General features: G+C 43.0%; 1 long non-coding RNA gene across 1 annotated transcript in view; it reads right to left on the reverse strand.

Moving 5' to 3' along the window:
• Nucleotides 1–1,580: 1,580 nt before the first annotated feature.
• Nucleotides 1,581–16,279, reverse strand: part of LOC105468799 (uncharacterized) — a 61,619-nt gene continuing 46,920 nt past the window's right edge. The window contains exon 3 of the long non-coding RNA XR_979616.3: nt 1,581–4,728. This is a non-coding gene — a long non-coding RNA (uncharacterized lncRNA). The remainder of the gene's footprint in view (nt 4,729–16,279) is intronic.

Genomic DNA, 16,279 nt, shown 5'->3' on the forward strand with positions numbered 1-16,279 from the left:
GTTTTATTGCTAAGTATAATATTGGCTATTGGTCTTTAACATATGAAATATTAACTTTGATTTTTCTTAAATCAAAACTGTATGTTGAGAGGAGTGACATTAGCTATGTGGCACAGTAGTATGTGTCTGCAACCTCCATCCCTTTCAATAGCAGAAGGAAAACTGGAAAATTCATAAATATGTGAAAATTAAACAACACGCTCTTGAACTCTGTCAAAAAAGAAATCAAAAAGGAAATTTAAAAATACCTTGAGACAAAAATGAAAACACAACACGTCAAAGCTTACGGGATACAGCAAAAGCAGTATTAAAAGGGAAGTTCATAGCGAAAAATGCCTACATTTAAAAAGAAGAAAGGCCGGGCACAGTGGCTCACACCTGTAATCCCAGCACTTTGGAAGGCAGGCAAATCACTTGAACTTAGGAGATCAAGACCAGCCTGGGAAATCTGGCGAAACTCCATCTCTACAACAGATGCAAAAATTAGCCAGGTATGCTGATACATGCTTGTAGTCTCAGCTACTTAGGAGTTTGATGTGGGAGGATGGCTTAAACTTGGGGAGGCTGAGGCTGCAGTGAGCCAAGATCAGGTCCCTGCATTCCAGCCTGGCCAATAGAGCCAGAACCTGTCTCAAAAATAAAATAAAATAAAGTAAAGATTTCAACAACCTAACTTAACAAGCCAAGGAATTTTCTTAAAAAGAATAAACTAAGCCCAAAATTACCAGAAGGAAGAAAATAACAAAGATTACAGCAGAAATAAATAAAATAAAACAATAGAAACAAATTAATAAAACTGAGGGTTTTTTTTAAAGATAAAACAAAATTGACAAACTCTTAGCTAGACTAGGAAAGAAAAGAGAGAAGACTGAAATACATACAATCAGAAATGAAAGAAAAACAGATGTCACAGAAATAAAAAGGATCATAAGAGACTATTATGAACTATTATATGCCAAAAACAAGCTGGACGATGTAGAAAAAAATAATGAATTTCTAGACACATACAACCTACTGAGACTAAATGCAAGTCTGAACAGATTTATAACTAGTATGAAGATTGAGTCAGTAACCAAAAGTCTCCCAACAACAGCAACAAAAATACCTAAGGCCAGATGGCTTCACTGGGGAATTCTACCAAACATTTAAAGAAGAATTAACATCAATCCTTCTCAAACTCTCCCAAAGAATTGAAGAAGGAACACTTCCAAACTCATTTTATGAATACAGCACTACCCCAATACCAAAGCTAGACGAAGACATCACAAGAAAAGAAAAGTACAGGCCAATATCCCTGATGAATATAGATGCAAACACTTAACAAAATGCTAGTGAACCAAATCCAATAGCAAATTGAAAAGATCATACATCATGACCAAGTGAGATTCATCCCTGGGATGCAGGGATGGTTCAAAATATGCAAATCAATAAATTTAATATACCACATTAACAGAATAAAAGATAAAAATCACATGATTACAGGCTCACGCCTGTAATCCCAGCACTTTTGGAGGCCAAGGCGGGCGGATCATGAGGTCAGGAGATCCAGACCATCCTGGCTAATATGGTGAAACCCCGTCTTTACTAAAAAAAATACAAAAAATTAGCGGGGCGTGGTAGCGGGCCCCTGTAGTCCCAGCTACTCAGGAGGCTGAGTCAGGAGAATGGGGTGAACCCGGGAGGCAGAGCTCGCAGTGAGCTGAGATTGTGCCATTGCACCTCCAGCCTGAGCAGCAGAGCAAGACTCCATCTCAAAAATAAATAAATAAATAAATAAATAAATAAATATCCCAACAGCATTTCTTACAGAAATAGAAAAAAAAAAAAAAATTCTGAAATCCACAGAGAAATAGCCAGAGCAATCTTGAGCAAAAAGAACAAAGCTAAAAGGCCAGACACGGTGGCTCATGCCTGTAATCCCAGCACTTTGGGGGCCAAGGCAGGCGAATCACCTGAGGTTGGGAGTTTGAGACAAGCCTGGCCAACATGGAGAAACCCCGTCTCTACTAAAAATACAAAATTAACTGGGCATGGTGGCGCACGCCTGTAATACCAGCTACTCGGGAGGCTGAGGCAGGAGAATTGCTTGAATCTGGGAGGCAGAGGTTGCAGTGAGCCAAGATAGCGCCATTGCACTCCAGTCTGGGCAACAAGAGCAAAACTCCATCTCAAGAAAAAGAAAAAAAGAACAAAGCTGGAGTTATCACACCTCCTGATTTCAAAATATATTACAAAGCTAATATATTAGAATATATTACAAATCAAAACAGCATGGTACTGGCACAAAGACAGACATATAGACTGACGGAATAGAATAGAGAGCCCAGAAATAAATCCACATATACACAGTCAATTGATCTTTGATATGGATTTCAAGGATACACAATGTGGAAAAGATAGTCTTTTCAACAAATTTTCAAAAAATGGTTTTGGAAAAACTGGATATCCACGTGCAAAAGAAAGAAATTTTCAGCCTGGGCAACAAAGTGAGACCTCATCTGTAGTACCAAAAGCAAAGGCAACAAAAACAAAATAAGCAAATGGGACTATATCAAACTAAAAAGCTCTGCACAGCAATGGAAAAAACTCAACAGAGTGAAAAGGCAACCTAAAGAATGGAAGAAAATATTTGCAAACCATATAACTGATAAAAGAGTAATCTCTAAAATATATAAGAAACTTCTACAATTCAATCGTTAAAAAAAAGAACCAAAACCTAATACCCTAATACACTATTGGAAAACAGGCAAGAACCTGACTTGAACAGGCATTTCTTCAAAGCAGACATATAAATGGCCAATAGGCATATGAAAAAATGTTCAACAGCATCGCTAACCATCAGGGAAATGCAAATCAAAACCACAATGAGCTATCACCTCCCACCTGCCAGGACAGCCATTATCAAAAAGACAAAAGATAACAATTGTTGGTAAGGATGTGGAGAAAAGGAAACCCTTGCACACCATTGGTGAAAATGCAAAATGGTACAGCTGCTATGGAAAACAGAATGAAATTTCTTCAAAAAAATAGAACTGCCATTTGACTCAGCAATTCCACTTCTGGATGTTTAAAAAGAATTGAAATTAGGATCTTAAAGAAATATTAGCATTCCCATGTTCACTGCAGCACCATTCACAACAACCAAGATGTACAAACAACCTAAATGTCCGTCAACAGATGAACAGATAAAGAAAATGATGGTACATACAGACAATGGAATACTATTCAGGAGGACACTCTACAATATGTGACAACATGAATGAATAATGAGGATATTATGATAAGTGAAACAAGCCAGGTACAGAAAGACAAATATGGCACAATTCTACCTAGTCCAATTCACAGACTCAAAGAGTGAAATGGTGGTTACCAATGACTGGAGGAGAGGAAAATTAAGAGTTAATAATCATGGGGCATAAAGTTTCAGTCAAGCAAGATGATTAAGTGTAGAGATCTGTTGTACGGCATTGAACCCATAGTCAACAATAATGTAAAGTTAAAAATTTGTTGACCGGGCACAGTGGCTCATGCCTGTAATCCCAGCACTTTGGGAGGCCAAGACAGGTGGATCACCTGAGGTCAGGAGTTCAAGACCGGCCTGGCCAACATGGTGAAACCCTGTCTCTACTAAAAATACAAAAAATTAGCCGCAGGTGGTGGTGGGCAACTGTAATCCCAGTTACTTGGGAGGCTGAGACAGGAGAATCACTTGAACCTGGGAGACGGAGGTTGCAGTGAGCCAAGATTGCACCACTTCACTCCAGCCTGGGCAATATAGCGAGACTCCATCTCAAAAAATAAATAAATAAATAATGACTTATCGAATGTGAGATGTGAAGGAAAGACAGGAGTTCAAAAGAACTGCCCAGTTCTTGGTTTTGTGACATTTACCAAGACAGGGTCACAGGAAGAAAAGCAGGTTTGGTGGTGGTTGCGGGGGGAAGTATAGAAGATGAATCAATTTTAGCAATATTATATTTGACATCCTGAGTTGAACATCCAGGTAGAGACAGGTAAACAGTTATACACATAGATCTGGAGCAGAGATTTGGGCCTCAGATATTGATTTGGCAATGATCAGCGCATAGAAGATAGCTAAATGTGGAGAGTAAGGATACAAGAAAGAAGGCTGAAAATGGAACCACAGAGAATAAAGAGATGGAAAAAAGGAAGACGTCCTTAAGAGACACAGCCAGAGAGGTAGGAACAGAACCTATTCTGTGGATCAGGAAAACAGAAGGAGGACAGAGTTTCGGTTAGAACATAGCCAGTTGTGTCAGATGGAACAAAGCTGTCCAATAAGACGACTAGAAAGGGTTCTCTGGATTTGCCAAGACCTCTTCGATGACCTTGGCAAAAGCAATTTCAGTAGAAAAGTGGGGGTGAATTCTGCCTGTGTTGTGTATTGGGCATAACCTCATGCTGCCTGTCACATTCCTTCAACTGCTTTCTTCTCTCCAAAGACACCACTCGCCTCTCACTATTCTCGACCTTTGCTGACTTCCCTGAGTTGCCTGAAGTCAGAACTGAAGTCCTAGACCTGCATGGCCTACATACGCTCCCTTGCACATAAAATTGCTCCTCCACTTTCAGATAGAATGAAACATTTGTCATACCTACCACAGGGCATGAAATCTTGCTTCCTGAGCTGGTGCCAATGGACCAGACGATGCACCATGGAAGTTACACAGCAGAAGTAGGAGGGAATTATCTTCTTGTGGGGCAAACCTTGTCAAATGGGAAATAGGAGACAGAAGTGAGGCAAACAGATACGTTTTTCTCATTGTTCGCTTGCATTTTAAGGTGTGATCGCTCCTTGCAGCCATGCCAGAGAACCCCCATGGCTGAAGGACACTACCTGCTAAGTCACCTGCTGTTTCTCATCATGGCTTGTTGGAAGCAGGGACCAGCATTGTAACACATCATCCTGCCTCTGCTGACTTGTCTTCATTTTTCCTTTCTAAGATCCCAGAAAGGGAATCAGCACCTGAATCCTGACCCCAGGCTCTGTAATCTAGAGAACCTGGGCTAAGACACAGTTAGTGAGATAAGCTGTAAGTTCAATAGGATGTAAGATATAGAGAAAGACAGTGTAGACAATATTTTCAAGAAATTCCCTTCCCTGTGAAGGAAAGGAAAAAAAGTGGATTTTGGGGAGGGAGAGGAAACAGGTCCCAAAATTGTTTAGAAGGTGCCTATAAAGCTGATACAGGCTTTGGTTAAACTTTTGCTATAAGAAAGAACATTTAAATTAACTCTTCATTTAGACAACTTGAGCCAATAGGCTCTCTAGAGCATGTGTTCTATTGTTCTGATGTTTCAATATGATGTAATGAGAAAGGGAATAAAAAAGAGGGGACCATAACAGAGTGAATAGGAATTAGATTTGAGAAAGGCAGACTTGGACAAGGTAGAGAATTGTCAAATTAGAAGATGGAAGGAATATTAAACATCCATGTTAGAGCAACTATTGATCTTGCTCAGACTCATATATTTGCTGTATTCCCCAGGTCAGGTTATCCAAAGAACATAGCAATATCATTTTATTTATAGACGACTATCAAAATTCCTAGTAACATACAGCAAAAACTATCATCCAAAGGTGTGTATTTACTTTGCTACAACAGAACCAGCCTTTAACCCAATTCAACTTAACAAATATTTATTTGCCCCTGTCATGCTGGGGCTCTGTGGAAGTAGGGTGGTTGGGGACACAGGGACCCTTCTCAGATGAATAAGATCCACTGATAAACTAAAGATGACTATAATTTCAGAGTTAGAAATAAAATAGAGCATACAGATTATTATCATTGAAGGTCCGTGATGGTTAATTTTATGTGTCAGCTTGACTGGGTTAAGAGATACCCAGATCACTGGTAAAACATGATTTTTGGGTGTGTCTGTGAGGGCGTTTCCAGCAGAGATCAGCATTCCAATCAGTAGACTGAGTAAAGAAGATCCCCTTGCCAATGTGAGCAAGCATCATCCCATCTGGTAAGGTCCTGGATGGAACAAAAACTCAGAGGAGGGGTGCATTTGCTCTATCTTTCTGGGACATCAACCCTCTCTCTTGTTCTGGGACATCAGAGCTCCAGATTCTGTGCCTTTGGACTCTGGGACTTACACCAGTGGCCTCCCAGTTTCTCAGCCTTTGGCCTTGGACTTTAGAGTAACACCATCAGCTTCCCTGGTTCTCAGGCCTTCAAACTCAGACTGAATTAACCACCTGCTCTCCTGGTTCTCCAGCTCGAAGACAGCATATCATTGGTCTTCTCAGCCTCTATAATTGCATGAGTCAATTCTCATAGTAAATCCCCTCTTATGTAGCTAAATATATTCTGTTGGTTCTGTTTCTCCAGTGAACCCTAATACAAGATTGGATAAAATAAAAGCCATAAAGAAGATACAAACAAAATTCTAAGGAGGTCCTAAGCAGGGAGAGATTATGCTAGTGGAAAATAATCAAGAAAAGCTTAATTGAGAGAGGTAACACACTCCTTAAACATAATTTTAATGGTTGGATATGGGGGGAGGCTAGGCAGATATAAGAGTAAATCCAAAGGCATGGAACCAGGAAATAACAGAGTAGAATTGAAGAATGATAGACTTTGACAGTTTTGAAGGATATATCCAAGAACTTTTAGAACCCTAAATGTTCCTATATACCACTATATCAAGAAATTTTTCTCATAAAGTGCACATCTGATGCTGAGTATATAGCTACCAAACTACACATGCTGTAAAGGATGGACCATTAGCCAGGCTAGCTTAGCAACTAACTATGTGACTTGCTTTTTTAAAGTAATAAACACTAGAAATTGATTTCTCCCAGTTCTGGAAGTCTGAGATCAGAGTGTTGGCACGGTCAGGTTTTGGTGAGGGATTTCTGGGTTGCAGGTCGCTGACCTCTCATTGCATCCTCACACGTTAGAGAGCAGAGCTCACCAGCCTGCCTCTTCATGTCCATGTCCTAATGCGCAGGATTTAGATTTAGGTCTCAGAAAAATGACACATGACCACCGTTTACTCAGGAATGGTAAAAACCTTGAATGTTAAATCCATAAATATCTACTGCCCACAGCAGTTCCATTTGGCTGCAGTGCTCAGCATGAATCATCCCAGAGACGAATCCTACTTATTTTAAGATGAATAAGAACATTCTATCATTTGTTGGAAACTTCTTAATATTTCTTCTACTTTGATGAATCACTTCTGCATGAACATACACAGTGTTTTGTCTTCTCTCCTGTCCCACCTCTTAGCTAAAACAAAGGGAAAATGGATTTGCAGATCAAGAACTGGAGAGGCCCAGCCCTTCAGGAGGCCTCGTAGGCCTCTTCTGACCATCTGAAGAGTGGCCCATAGGAGCTCCCCAACCATAGGTCAAGAAATGCTGTCTTTTTTTTTTTTTGAGATGGAGTCTCGTTCTTGTTGTCCAGGCTGGAATACAATGGCGCAATCTCGGCTCACTGCAACTTCTGCCTTCCAGGTTCAAGTGATTCTCCTGCCTCAGCCTCCTGAGTAGCTGGGATTACAGGTGCCCGCCACCACACCTGGCTAATTTTTGTATTTTTAGTAGAGACGGAGTTTCACCATGTTGGCCAGGCTAGTCTCGAGCTCCTGCCCTCAGGTGATTTGCCCATCTTGGCCTCCCAAAGTGCTGGAATTACAGGCGTGAGTCACCGTGCCTGGTCTGAAATACTGTTTTAAGTACAAGCCTTAGAGATAAGCATGACCTTACGGTACTGACTGGGGGGAAAAACCTCTAACCTTGGTCATATCCCAGCTTCTCTCTCCTGCTGCCTCTGGTAGCCTTTAAGCTGTAGAAGAGGAGATTGCAGAAAGAAACACATTTAAGCCAGGCACGGTGACTCACACCTGTAATCCCAGCACTTTGGGAGGCCGAGGTGGGTGGATCACCAAGGTCGGGGGTTCAAGACCAGCCTGACCAACATGGAGAAACCCCATCTCTACTAAAAATACAAAAAATTAGCCGGGCGTGGTGGTGCATGCCTGTAATCCCAGTTACTCAGGAGGCTGTGGCAGGAGAATCACTTGAACTCGGGAGGCAGAAGTTGCAGTGAGCCAAAGTCACGCCATTGCACTCTGGTCTTGGCAACAACAGTGAAACTCCATCTCAAAAAAAGAAAAAGAAACACATTTAAGATTGCACAAAACAAACAACAATGACAAAAACAACAGCACAATCCCACAAAACCATGGTCTCCACCACTTGACTCACTGCCAGAAACAGTAGGCACTGGCCAGGCACAGTGGCTCACACCTGTAATCCCCACACTTTGGGAGGCTGAGGCGGGCAGATCACTTGAGGTCAGGAGCTCAAGACCAGCCTGGCTAACATGGTGAAACCCTGTCTCTACTAAAAATACAAAAATTAGCCGGGTGTGATGACATGCACCTGTAATCCCAGCTACTCAGAAGGCTGTGGCAGGAAAATCATTTGAACCCGGGAGGCGGAGTTTGCACTGCACCCCAGCCTGGGTAATAGAGTGAGACTCTATCTCAAAAAAAAAAAAAAAAAATAGTAGGCACTGAAAGAACAAGAAGCAACGACCAGGAAGAACCTCTGTCCACAAAGCAAAGCCCTGATGAATAACTGACTAACTGAAACCTAACTAGGTTTCCAGAAGCTGCAACTGAGGGCTTCAGCAGGCAAGAGCCATGATCAGAGCACTGAGGATTTGAGAAGAAATAAGCACCGATTTGACTCACGGCCATTATCTTGAGATACTAATACTGCAAATCCAATTCTGACAAAGGCCTCCAAAACCAAAAAGACAATGTCCTACTTATTAGAAAAATAGTTTTCTATCCTCTTGGTGTTGTAACACATTGAATGGATACTGCAAAAAGAATTAAAGCTGTGCTTGAGAACATTGCTTAAATCATGAATTAAAAAGGGAGACAGAATTTTTTTTTTCAGTAATCCTTGAACTTCATCTCTAAAGGCCTTAAAATATGTAAATTGATAAGACTGTTGGTCAGCAGGCAGATAGCTTGGGCCCAGGAGTTTGAGACCAGCTTTGGCAACATGGAGAAACCCTGTATCTACTAAAAATAGAAAAATTAGGCTAGGCGTGATGACTCATGCCTGTAATCCCAGCACTTTGGGAGGCCGAGGCGGGCAGATCACCTGAGATCGGGAGTTCGAGACCAGCCTGACCAACATGGAGAAACTCTTTTTTTACTAAAAATACAAAATTACCCAGGCCTGGCAGCTACTCGAGAGGCTGAAACAGGAGAATCACTTGAACCTGGGAGCTGGAGGTTGTAGTGAGCTGAGGTTGAGCCAATGCACACCAGCCTGGGCAACAAGAGTGAAACTCCGTCTCAAAAAGAAAGAGAGAGAGAGAGAGAGAGAGAGAGAGAGAGAGAGAGAGAGAAAGAGAAAAGAAAAGAGAAAAATTAGCTGGGTGTGGTTCTGTTGTCCCAGCTACTTGGGAGGCTGAGGTGGGAGGATCACCTGAGTGCAGGACACAGAGGTTGCAGTGAGCTGAGGTCACACCACATTACTCTACTCCATACTGGGCCACAAACCAAGACCCTGTCTGAAAAAAAGAAAAAAAGGAAGGCTACATAGGGCTGGGCATGGTGGTTCAAGCCTGTAATCCTAGCACTTTGGGAGGCAAGAGGATCACTTGAGCTCAGGAGTTCAAGACCAGCCTGAGCAACATAGTGAGATCTTGCCTCTACAAAAGATTTTAAAATTAGCCAGACGTGATGGCACACACTTGTGGTCCCAGCTACTCAGGAGGCTGAGACAGGAGGATTGCTTGAGCCCAGGAGGTTGAGGCTGCAGCGAGCTATGATCACACCACTGTATTCCAGCCTGAGTGACAGTAAGACCCTGTCTAAAAAAGAAAAAAAAAAGAAGGCTACATAGAAACATGAGTAAATGATCCTTAAATAATGTTGAGTGAAAATAATCAAAATAATAGCCTGCGTTTATTTACAATAGAATTGACAAAGAAAAATATGTACTATGAGTATGAATTAGAATGAAAATAGTTGTATTAGAATATGAGACTTGGGGTAATCCTTTTTATTTTCTTGAAAATTTTCAGGCCGGGCGCAGTGGCTCAAGCCTGTAATCCCAGCACTTTGGGAGGCCGAGACGGGCGGATCACGAGGTCGGGAGATCGAGACCATCCTGGCTAACACGGTGAAACCCCGTCTCTACTAAAAAAATACAAAAAACTAGCCAGGCGAGGTGGCGGGCGCCTGTAGTCCCAGCTACTCGGGAGGCTGAGGCAGGAGAATGGCGTGAACCCGGGAGGCGGAGCTTGCAGTGAGCTGAGATCCGGCCACTGCACTCCAGCCTGGGCGACAGAGCGAGACTCTGTCTCAAAAAAAAAAAAAAAAAAAAAAGAAAATTTTCTTCGATATTCTTAACACAGCAACTGATCAATTAAAATAAATATAATCAAATAAAGACAAACTATGGCCAGGCATGGCGGCTCATGCCTGTAATCCCAGCACTTTGGGAGGCTGAGGCAGGTGGATCACTTGAGGTCAGGAGTTCGAGAGCAGCCTGGCCAACATGGCGAAATCCCATCTCTACTAAAAAAATAAAAAATAAAAAATAAAAAAATAAAAAATTAGCTGGGCATGGTGGCATGTGCCTGTAGTCCTAGTTACTCAGGAGGCTAAGGTATGAGAATTGCTCAAACCCGGGAGGCGGAGGTTGCAGTGAGCCAAGATCGTCCCATTGCATTCCAGCCTGGGTGACAGAGCAAGACCGTGTCTCAAAAACAAACAAACAAACAAAATAAATAAATAAAAACAAACTAATGAATACCCAAATTACACATGATTACATATGAAATAATGATTTTCATGTGCTCTGTCCCGTGTCCAAGTTTATAACAGAAAGTATTGATGGGAAATTTGACTTTTATGAGAAACCATAAGTAAATCACTCTAAAAACATACATTTTTTTTTTTTTTTTTTTTTTTTTTTGAGACGGAGTCTCGCTCTGTCGCCCAGGCTGGAGTGCAGTGGCCGGATCTCAGCTCACTGCAAGCTCCACCTCCCGGGTTTACGCCATTCTCCTGCCTCAGCCTCCCGAGTAGCTGGGACTACAGGCGCCCGCCACCGCGCCCGGCTAAGTTTTTTTTGTATTTTTTAGTAGAGACGGGGTTTCACCGTGTCAGCCAGGATGGTCTCGATCTCCTGACCTCGTGATCCGCCCGTCTCGGCCTCCCAAAGTGCTGGGATTACAGGCTTGAGCCACCGCGCCCGGCCAAAACATACATTTTTTAAAAAGCTGAAAATGAGGGATTTGGTGTGAAAGTGTGAAAAGAAAACTTAACTTAAAGCAATATGTCACCAGGTACGGTGGCTCATGCCTGTCATCCCAGCACTTTGGGAGACCAAGGTGGCAAGGTCAGTAGTTTGAGACCAGCCTGGCCAACACGGTGAAACCCCGTCTCTACCAAAAATACAAAAATTAGCCAGGCATGATGGTGGGCACCTGTAATTCCAGCTACTCAGGAGGCTGAGGCTGGAGAATCACTTGAACCTGAGAGGTGGAGGTTGTGGTGAACCGAGATTGCACCACTGCACTCCAGCCCGAGCAACGGAGTGAGACTCCATCTCAAAAAAAAAAAAAAAAAAGTGATATTTATATCAGACACAAGACAGGAGGGGACCATGTTATCCCTTCTGCTGTCCTAGGGAGCCCCATGCAAGGCTTACATTGTGGTGGTTTTGCAGTTGGGGACCACTGTATCCAGACTCCAGCTCCAACACTTCCTGGCTGTGGGTCCTTGGTCCAGTTATTAAGCTCTCTAATCCTCAGTTTCCTCCTTTGTAAAGTGGAGATGTAGATAACCTATCTCATTAGAGAGTCTTAAACAGTATAAGGCATGTAAAGCAAGCACCTAGCACCTTGCCTGATAGGCAACTTTTCAGTAAATGCCAGTTCCCTTGTCTCTCCAATCTCTTCTCAAAAATGTACCATGTAGCTGAGTGCAGTGGCTCATGCCTGTAATCCCAGCATTTTGGGAGGTTGAGGTGGGTGGATCACGAGGTCAGGAGTTCGAGACTAGCCTGACCAACATGGTGAAACCCCTTCTCTACTAAAAATACAAAAATTAGCTGCGTATGGTGGTGTACACCTGTAATCCCAGCTACTCAGGAGGCTGAGGCAGGAGAATCACTTGAACCTGGGAGGCAGAGGTTACAGTGAGTAGAGATTGCGCCACTGCACTCCAGCCTGGGCAACAGAGCGAGGCTCTGTCTCCAAAAAAAAAAAAGCAAGTACCGTGTAAAATTGGACCTACCTGTGACTGAGTTAATCATCAGGTTATTAAGGATTTACCACTTATTGACTGCCCACTAGCACACTCAGTGCCTGTAACATAGTAGGCTCCAAGTAAAGATATGTTTGATGGTGGACAGATGGATGGATGCATGGATGGATGGATGGATGGATGGATGGATGGATGGATGGATGACTCAATCTCCGTCTTCAGAGCCCTAGAAGAAGAGACACTTGTTTGTTCTAAATATATATATTTTTTCATTTCTTTTAATTTTTTTATTTTTTATTTTTGTGGGCACATAGTCGGTATATATATTTCCTTCCCTCCCTCCCTTCCTTCTTTCCTTCCTTCCTTTCTTCCTTCCTTCCTTCCTCTCTCTTTTTCTCCCTTTCTTTCTCTCTTTCTTTCTCTCTTTCTTTCTCTCTCTTTCTCTCTTTCTCTCTTTCTCTCTCTCTCTCTCTCTCTCTCTCTCTTCTCTCTCTCTCTCTCTCTCTCTTTCTCTCTTTCTCTCTTTCTCTCTTTCTCTCTTTCTCTCTTTCTCTCTTTCTCTCTTTCTTTCTTTCTTTTTCTTTCTTTCTCATACTCTGTTGCCCAGGCTGCAATCTCGGTTCACTCCAACCTCTGCCTCCCATATTCAAGCCATCCTCCCATCTCAGCCTCCTGAGTAACTGGGCATGCACCACTACACCTGGCCAGTTCTTGTATTTTTTGTAGAGATGGGGTTTTGCCACATTGTCCAGGCTGGTCTCAAATTCCTGGGCTCAAGGGATCCACCTGCTTTGGCCTCTTAAAGTGCTAGGCGTGAGCCACCACACCTGGCCTTGTTCTATATATTTCTAAGGAATACATTTGAGACCAGGAAGTGTGGTATTAATCTCTCTTTGTTATTTTATTTTTTTGAGATAAGGTCTTGCTCTTTGCCCAGGCTGAAGTGCTGTGGCACAATCATGGCTTACTGCAACCTCCGCCTCCTGGGCTCAAGCCATTGTCCCACCTCAGCCTCCTGAGTAGCTGGGACTATAGGCATGTGCCACCATGTCCAACTAATTTTTAAAAATTTTTTTAGAGACAGGGTCTCACCATTTTGCCCAGGCTGGTCTCGAATACTTGGGCTCAAGTGATCAGCCCACCTCAACCTCCCAAAGCTCTGGAATTACAGGCATGAACCGCCTGCCCTGGCCTCTTTGTTATTTTGATCAGAGAAAGTGGGTTTGGCTAAACCAAGTCCAGGCTCTTGGGGAGAAGCCCTTGGGAAGAATAGAAGTGAAAAGGAGGCTTCTCTGAGCCAGTCGAATGCTCTCCAGATCTTCAGACTCTGCTGTTCTCACATCGCTCGGCCCAGATGCACTTAGTTTCTTTGTGGAGTACGTAGAAGCTACAAGGAAGCAGTTTTCACATAAAATCAAGAACAATATTCTAATAAACTGACCACACATGGGAAAAGTGCTTCGAAAAAAGCGGGTTTCTCATCACCAGCCCCTGAGATGGAAGAGATATTGCCATAGTTGTTGTTACGTCAGGGAGGGAATTCTAGCTTTGAATTGGTGGTTAGATGAGAAAAATTCCTTCCAGCCTGAGATTTTGTGATTTCATTTATGAGACACTCACGCTTTCACAACTAGGCTTTCAACTGCCACCCGGAGGCTTACTTATAGAAAAGAGAATAAATATTACTACAAATCTGAACCCGAAGAGAACGCTGTTCTTTATCATTTTGAATTTTCAGCTCCACTTGGGCCTACAGCCATCCCTTCCCTAGGTATTTCCAAGGCCAGAATCTTATAACAGACTAAATGTTATGCTCTTGCAATATCAACACAGCTACAGGACAAGTACAGAACCACAGTTAGAGGAGGCTTCTTCTCTTTCTCAGCCTCAGAGATAAGGACGCAAGTCATATACATGATGAAATAAATTACCATGTGAGTTAGAATTTGCCAAACAGCTAATGCAGGTGATTATTGCCATGAAAGTTGAGTCGATGAAGAGATCCCTGTGGTCTGGGGTGGAAGGGCTTTTGGGGAGGGTGTAGAATTACAGCTAGCTCTTGATGAAGAAATAACCTGGGAAAGGTAAGATGGAGCAGGAACAGATGGAGGTGAGTGTAGCTAAAGAGCCTAGGCTTTGGAGTCCAAAAGACTGCATCAAATTTTGAACTGTCTTCACTAGCTGTGACTGTTGCTAGTCTCTTAAAGTCTCTGAGCAGCAGCTTCCTCCTCTTACAACGGGGATACGCTCACCTTTCTTGAAAGCGTGCTGTTTGGATTAGAGATAATATATGTAAAGCAGCACAATAATAAACACTCACACGGCTGTTGGCATTGCTGTGGGTTAGACACTGGGGTGGACCTGGTGTAGGCAGAGCATTTGTGGAAGCACAGGAAGTGAGCCCAAGGCAGTGTCGAGTGCTGAGAGAACCCATAACTAGGAGTCAGCATACCTCAGTGTGAGTTCTTGATTTCATGTCACCAGGCAAATCACTTTCATTTTCTCCGGGCTTGTCTTTCCCATCTGTACAGTGAGGGTATTGGTCTGGAGAAATAATTCTCTACCCTGGCTACATAGTACATGAGGAGACTGAAAATCACCTGGTGACCACTGAACAGGCCCCAGAAACAAAAACTCCTTACCTGAGAATTTAAAAGGGAGCAAATACCACCTGGTGACCATGAAACAGGCCAAACTCCCTACCTGGGGAAAATTAGAAGTAATTAGACTTCCCTATTTTCTAAAGCAGGTATCTGGTTCCTCTGGTTTTTGGTAACAGATGTGCTCTGGATTACCTCCTAGCTGAACAGGGAGGAGTCTTTGCTGTCATCAACAAAACCTGTTGCACCTACATTAATGTGTCCAGAGAAGTGGAAACTAACGTCCAAGAAATTTTCAAACAAGCCAAATGACTACACACACTTTCCCAAAGTAACCAAAACTGGACCAAAACTTTTACTAATTGGTTTCCAAAACTCACTTGGCTTCTCCCATTCCTTGGACCTTTGTTCCTTGTCATTCTTCTTTTAATATTTGGTCTCTGCTTTTTTTTAACATGCTCATTAAATTTATATCTTCCAGATTGCAAAGATTCCACCTACAGAAGGCTATGCAATCCCAATACCGGCCAGTAACAGCAACTTCTGTTTGCATGGGGCCTCTTGATGGAATCCGGTTTTCCCTGTCCTGAACAAGTTTTTCATGACCCTTCATTCCCTTCATGACAGAGCAAGAAAGGAAAAAATGCAACCTATGCCTTCAATGCCCCCTTTCAGCAGGAAGTAGCCACACTCCACACCCCTCTTCACTGTGGTGTTTTCCCTTTCTTGAGACCCCAATTTTCAGGCCTCTGAGCCCAAGCTAAGCCATCATATCCCCTGTGACTGGCACATATACATCCTGATGGCCTGAAGCAACTGAAGAACCACAAAAGAAGTGAAAATAACCAGTTCCTGCCTTAACTGATGACATTCCACCACTGTGATTTGTTCCTGCCCCACCCTAACTGATCAATTGACCTTGTGACATTCCTTCTCCTGGGCAATGAATCTCAGGAGATCCCCATCAAGCACCTTGTGACACCCGCCCCTGCCCAAAAGAGAACAACCTCCTTTAACTGTAATTTTCCACTACCCACCAAATCCTATAAAACTGCCCCACCCCTATGTCTCTCCCTTTGCTGACTCCTTTTTCGGATTCGCCCACGTGCACCCAGGTGATTAAAAAGCTTTATTGCTCACACAAAGCCTGTTTGGTGGTCTCTTCACATGGATACCTGTAACATTTGGTGCTGAAGTCCCAGGACAGGGGGACTCCTTCAGGAGACTGGTCCCCTGTCCTCACCCATGAGGAGATCCACCTACAACCTTGGGTCCTCAAATCAGCCCAAGGAACATCTCACCAATTTCAAATCAGGTAAGTGGTCTCTTCACTCTCTTCTTCAGTCTCTCTCGCTACCCTTCAATCTCCCTGTCCTTCCAATTCCAGTTCTTTTTCCTCTCCA

The sequence above is a fragment of the Macaca nemestrina genome, chromosome 12, assembly GCF_043159975.1.
Source record: "Macaca nemestrina isolate mMacNem1 chromosome 12, mMacNem.hap1, whole genome shotgun sequence".
Taxonomy (NCBI): Eukaryota; Metazoa; Chordata; class Mammalia; order Primates; family Cercopithecidae; genus Macaca; species Macaca nemestrina.